This window comes from Epinephelus fuscoguttatus, linkage group LG13 (assembly GCF_011397635.1).
Source record: "Epinephelus fuscoguttatus linkage group LG13, E.fuscoguttatus.final_Chr_v1".
NCBI lineage: Eukaryota > Metazoa > Chordata > Actinopteri > Perciformes > Serranidae > Epinephelus > Epinephelus fuscoguttatus.
Window position 1 is genome coordinate 28,269,183 of NC_064764.1, and position 6,604 is coordinate 28,275,786.

Below are 6,604 nucleotides of genomic sequence, written 5' to 3' on the forward strand. Positions count from 1 at the left end.
GGGAGCTGAGCTGGAAGGCGAAGCTTTTGATTTACTGGTCCATCTACGTCCCAACCCTCACCTATAGTCATGAGCTCTGGGTAGTGACTGAAAGAATGAAATCACAGAAACAAGGGGCCGAAATGAGTTTCCTCCGTGGGGTGTCTGGGCTCAGCCTTTGAGATAGGGTAAGGAGCTCCAACATCTGGAGGGAGCTCGGAGTAGAGCTGCTGCTCCTTTGCGTCAAAAGGGGTCAGTTAAGGTGGTAAAGGGATCTGATCAGGATGCCTCCTGGGTGCCTCCTGTTAGAGGTCTTCTGAGCACGTCCCACTGGTAGGAGGCCCCGGGGCAAACCCAGAACTTGCTGGAGGGATTACATATCTCATCTGGCTTGGGAACGCCTCGGGGTCCTCCAGGAGGAGCTTGAAAGCATTGCTGAGGAGAGGGGAATCTGGGGTGCTTTTTTTGGCCTGCTGCCCCCGCGACCCGTCCCCATATAAGAGAATGAAAATGGATGGAGCTGGGTAAGTTTGGCAGCGGCAATTTCAGGGCTGTTTTTGTGGTTCAACAAAAAGAATCTTACTCTTTAACAAAGAGGTCTGTTTCTGAAGGGATCCTTTCCATAATTTTGTCAGACACTTATAATAATAATAATCTGATCCTGTCAGTGGCAAAAACAAGCACTTTTAGAGGACATAAATTGATGGGGCGAACTTGCTCAATTCTAAAACCGTGTTTAAAAAATTGTTGCCCCCATTACTTACATAGACACAAAACACAAAACTGACCCATTATCTTTGGGGAAAAGCATTTTACAGCAAAGTCTAAGCACTCTGTCTTGTTTAAAACCTTTTAAATGTTTAAATAAATCGGGACAAACAGGCTTCACACACATACAGTGATGTTCATCTGAAGAAATCACACTGAACCCATTCATAATCTCGGAGAGGAGATTAGTGTTACATTAGCTTAAACAGATCAGGGCCGGTATGTGTAAAGCTCCTCAGAGTGAAATTGTGGTCTTAAGTGTGTCAAAATCCTAGGAATTATATAAATTATAATCAATAATATGTGCCGTATATAAACATTCCTGAGAGTTAGGATTTGGCCTCAGCTCCCAAATTATTTAGGAGAGCTCTGGAGGTTTCCTGACCCAGTTAGACGTCACCAGCAGATGGCTCAGTGACATGAACAGAGGCAGAAAAAACACTCTTAAAGAAACAACTTTTTTTTATTTTGGAATGGAAACCAATGTGTTTGAAACCACGGTTCAATGTTTGGGACCACTCATAAGACCACGTGTAAGCAGTGAGACAGGAAAGACAGACTGTGGTGATGAGACAAATCCTGATGGATGCAGACACTTGGACAGCACCAAAAACAGCTTTGTATATTACAGTCCTGTTTATCACAACCAACCCTGGTCAGATAATCAGTATATGGTGGCCAAACACAATAAAAATTCTGTGAGTTTATAAAGAATTTGCAATCTTTATCCCTCTCATCCAGCGACTATATTAAAACACTGCTTAGATATAGTATCAATGCTGTAAAAGTAACAATAATCAATGATACACAATAATACAACACTGACAGGGGCCATTCTGCTGCATGAAGACTGTTTACACTGATACTCAAATACATTTTACTGATTACGTTTTTGCACTTAAGTAAGACTGTTGTAAATAAGTACAGTTACTCAAGATCTGTACTTTGGTGCAAATTCAAGATACGTGGTACGTGGTATTGTAAAAATCTTAATTAACACATAAATCATGATATTATTTATTGTTCTCAGAGGGATATTTACAAGCCATTCTGCAGTATATAAAGTAGTACATACACTCACTGCCCACTTTATTAGGTACACCTTGCTAGTACCAGGTTGGACCCCTTTTGCCTTCAGAACTGTCAGAATTCTTGGTGTCACAGATTCAACAAGGTGCTGGAAACATTCCTCAGAGATGTTGGTCCATATTGACATGATGACATCACACAGTTGCTGCTGATTTGTCGGCTGCACATCCATGATGTGAATCTCCCGTTCCATCACATCCCAAAGGTGCTCTATTGGATTGAGATCCGGTGACTGTGGAGGCCACTGGAGTACAGTGAACTCATTGTCATGTTCAAGAAACCAGTTTGAGATGATTTGAGCTTTGTGACATGGTGCGTTATCCTGCTGGAAGTAGCCATCAGAAGATGGGTACACTGTGGTCATAAAGGGATGGACACGCTCAGCAACAATACTCAGGTAGGCTGTGGTGTTTAAACCATGCTCAGTTGGTACTAAGGGGCCCAAAGTGTGCCAAGAAAATACCCCCCACACCATTACACCACCACCATGGGTGCAGATCCCGGGGGGGACGGGGGGGGACATGTCCCCCCCAAATTCTGAAAAACACAAATTGTCCCCCCCAATTCTAAATAGCTTAAATGATTGAAATTGAACAAATGTATACAGTAGTCCTATATACTGGGAGAAAGGGAAGATGATGAGGAGAAATGGGAATCTGTGAGAGGTGAGAGATGAGAACATGGGTGGACATAACATGCCTGAGACCCTGAAACTAGAAGTAGCATTAACTAACAGCGAAGCAGTGAAAAGGAGGGTGATGGCTGGTTCCATGTACTTCTGGCTGTTTAAGAGAAATAAACAGTAAAGGTAAGCATATGATTCTATTTGTAGTGCTTTTTGAATGACTTGGTGATGGTGATGAGCCTCTATGAAATTGTGAAATATGCTGGCAATCTCAAGCGCTCTGTGGGCATGATTTGCACGCGTGCAATTAAAAACAAAATCACACCAAATTCTGACCCTACCATCTGAATGTGGCAGCAGAAATCCAGACTCATCAGACCAGGCAACGTTTTTCCAATCTTCTATTGTCCAGTTTTGGTGAGCCTGTGTGAACTGTAGCCTCAGTTTCCTGCTGTTAGCTGACAGGAGTGGCACCTGGTGTGGTCTTCTGCTGCTGTAGCCCATCTGCTTCAAGGTTGGACGTGTTGTTGGTTCAGAGATGGTCTTCTGCAGACCTTGGTTGTAACCAGTGCTTATTTGAGTTACTGTAGCCTTTCTGCCATCTTGAACCAGTCTGGCCATTCTCCTCTGACCTCTGGCATCAACAAGGCATTCTGGCTCACTGGATATTTCCTCTTTTTGGGACCATCCTCTGTAAACCCTAGAGATGGTTGTGTGTGAAAATCCCAGTAGATCAGCAGTTTCTGACAGACCAGTCCGTCTGGCATCAACAACCATGCCACGTTCAAAGTCACTTAAATCACCTTTCTTCCTCATTCTGATGCTCAGTTTGAACTTCAGCTGGTCGTCTTGACCATGTTTACATGACTAAATGCACTGAGTTGCTGCCACGTGATTGGCTGATTAGTTGAACAGGTGTACCTAATAAAGTGGCCGGTGAGTGTGGAGTAGTCCTCTCTGCCATCTGAGTGTATTAAGTTTTTTGTGGCAGGAGATTCCAAACTTTTCAATAGTAATATATGTGAAGAAATACGGTCCAATTCAGTCACTTAGATATCAACATTTTAACCACCAAATATGTGGCCTTCAGTCACTTGGGTGTCATTTTTAAATCAGCAACTCTGAGTTAAGATGATTGTGCCTTGTCTTGGTGCTCTTGTAGACATAACTATAACTCCACGGAGGTAAACTATCTGTTTCAGTATGAATTTCCATCCACACACTTTCTGTTTATCCTGTCACACTCAAACTGTTGTTAGTGAAACACATTCGTCTTTCTGTGTTGTTACAGCGTTTCCTGTGTTGTATGAAAACACCCAGCAAACATGGACCACCTCACTTAGCTAGCAGGCTAATGTTGCTGCATTGTTCCAAAGGCATTATTCAGCAAACCGTGCAGCTGACACATCACATCAAAGTGAACACAGTCGCTACTAGACTGATCCGTTTGGACACCATCATCTCTGCTAACTTGTTTTTCACACTGCGGAGCGTCAACACTAGCCTGGGACCAAAAAACAACTTTAAAACTAGTTTTAAAGCGACAGAAGAAGAACATTAATACTTCCGGTAAACCTACCTGGTATAAAGGTCTGGTTCTGGTGCCGGTAACGGTTGTGGGCTGACGGTTTCACCGGGCCACACAGGTCGGTGGCGGGATGTCCGCCTGTGTCTCCTCTCTCTGCTGAAGCTGCCACACTGAACTGCAGCTGAGCTTATTTCCGGAAGTGAGGAGAAAAAATAAAGTCACGTGATTAGAAGACCAAAATAATCGATCTCAGATGGCGCTCAACCCAAAGATACTGGAGTCTGAATCCAGAGGCTGTTAAAGGGCAGTTTCACCAATATTTATCACACAGTCAGTGAGATCACTGTTGTGACACAAAAAAGGTCTCTTTCTAGAACTTTCTACAGCATTTCATGGTCTTCCTCAGCAGATGGATGCTCAGCTGCAGTGGCGTTGTTGTGAGGGGGGAAAGTGGGGCTGATTAACCAGGGGCCCCAATGGGAGAGGGGCCATTTTGTTTGCATTTTTTAAGTAGTAAGAGCTGTAACTATATTAAAATTGGTTGAATGAAATGGTTAAAAAACTGAACCTTGTATGAAAAATAGCAGAAGCTCTTTGAGGCCCCTCTCACCCCTTAAAGGTGCAAAATGGTTTAGGCCGCCCCTGCACTAGGATTTGTCTCTAAAGGCAAATCACTTTTATACTGCCTGTTCAACGGAGGAATATCATGCCGTTATGCTGCCTCGTCGCTCTCTATAGACCCTTTTGTTGTTAGTAAACAGTATGACATATTTTGGTGGGCAGGGCTTAGCCGGAGGCAAAACAATTCTTCACAGACATTAGCTAGTATTAGCTAGCAAGTTCTGTTGGCTTGTTTTAAACAATGGAGGAAGACGATATGATTGGTGCATTCAGAAAGGATCTTTCTGAGTGCCGGAACGCACTCTGGCACCGACTGCACCGTTTGTAAATTTAGAGCACTGTCGGACTGTAACGTTGGGTTATTCAGAGCACCGCACTCTTGGAGTGACAGAGCGCACTCTGGTGTGAATGTGTGATTAACTTAACAGCTCATTAATTTATATAGAAACATAACACTTTGTTTTCTTCGACCAGCAGGGCTCTCATTTTAGTGTAGCGTGTCAGACTAAATTTACGAACGCGCCAGGTCAACACTGACCAACGGGACGAGACTGGCCGACCCGTATGTTCTCACTCAGTGGATGGATGATTTGACAGGACTGCTGAAGGTGGGATGGCTGAAGCTTTGTGGTTGATCACTATGCCAATCTTACAAAGGAGGACGACACTTGAAAGGTTTCCTCCAGTTTGTTTTGCTATCAAAGCTAACATTAGCTAATGTGCTAAAAAGTTAGCGTACGGAGAAATCCAATATTGCTCTTAATACCTCCCCAGTTTCTGATGAGGTGGACATGATAACCCTTAATACACGTTATTCATCCCTACAACAGGAAATATTTTCTCCCTAACCTGATATGAAGCGTGTGCTGCACATGTGAGCATTTTTGATGATTGCCTCCATCCAGTCCTTTCGTCTTATCGCATTTAATCATAGTTGTCTTGTTGTTTTTGTGGCTCCCAATAACCCAAGATGACGACATTTTAAGACTCCTATGTAACCTGCAGCCCTTTCGTGGAGAGTCGTGTTTTGCCTCCTGCTAACAAAATGATGTCACTGTGACGTCAGCTCTAAAAGGGCCTATGGAGGAACGAGTTGTCTCGCCTCTGAGCCCCTGATGGAGGGATACCAACCCTGAAACAAGGTCTGTGTAGGACTTTAAGTCTGAAAGACGTGACAATGCGGGGAAGGTGTGACATTTTGATTACATATAACGTTGATGACCACACCGCAGGACATTTAAAAAGCAGATGTTAGCAATTAGCAGCTAATCCAGAGAAGAAGAGCGGCCGATGTAAATGTCTGCAAATTGGGAAAACAGTGAAACTCAGGAGCTCCTTACCCTCCGAGCAGAGGACGAGATCAGCCGCCGGGGGACATGTCCCCTGCATCCCCTGCAAGTGAATAAAAATGATCACCTTGTTACAATGCAATGTGCTGCTGGGACACCTGGGGTCCTGGAATTCACGTGGATGCCACATGAAAACGATCCATCCCCAAAACACTGTTGCACCATGCCATACTGCAAAAACTGCCCAGGTATGGCTCAAGGAACATAACAACCTACCTCACCTCACAACCCACAGGACTCAAAGGATCAGCCACCTATGCTCCAGTACCAGACCTACAGGACACCCCGGAGAGGTTGTGTGTCCATGCCTTGACAGGTCAGGGAAGTTTGATCCAAGGAGGCCGCATCATGAATCAGGGGTACCAGCACATCACACAAAAGCCCTGTCAGATTGGGATCTGGGAATTTAGAAGCCAGGTTGATGCCTTGAGCTCTTTGTCACGTTCGTCAGGCCATTTATGAGCAGTTTTTGCGGTGTAGCATGGTGCACTGTCCTGCTGGAGGATCCACTGCCTGAGGGGGTGTACCTGGTCTGCAGTGTTTGGGTGGGTGCAGTGTGTCAGGTGGCATCCACATGAACGTCAGGACCAAAAGTTTCCCAGCAGAATCCTCCATTATAACAAGGCGATCAATGTTATTGACCCC

At 44.5% G+C, this 6,604-nt stretch overlaps 1 protein-coding gene across 1 annotated transcript in view; it reads right to left on the minus strand.

Annotated features, from left to right (window-relative positions):
• LOC125899875 (RCC1 and BTB domain-containing protein 1-like) overlaps positions 1-4,194 on the minus strand; it is a 22,625-nt gene extending 18,431 nt beyond the window's left edge. The window contains exon 1 of the mRNA XM_049594529.1: positions 4,041-4,194. The gene's annotated coding sequence lies outside the window, so the exon portion shown is untranslated. The remainder of the gene's footprint in view (positions 1-4,040) is intronic.
• Positions 4,195-6,604: the final 2,410 nt, after the last annotated feature.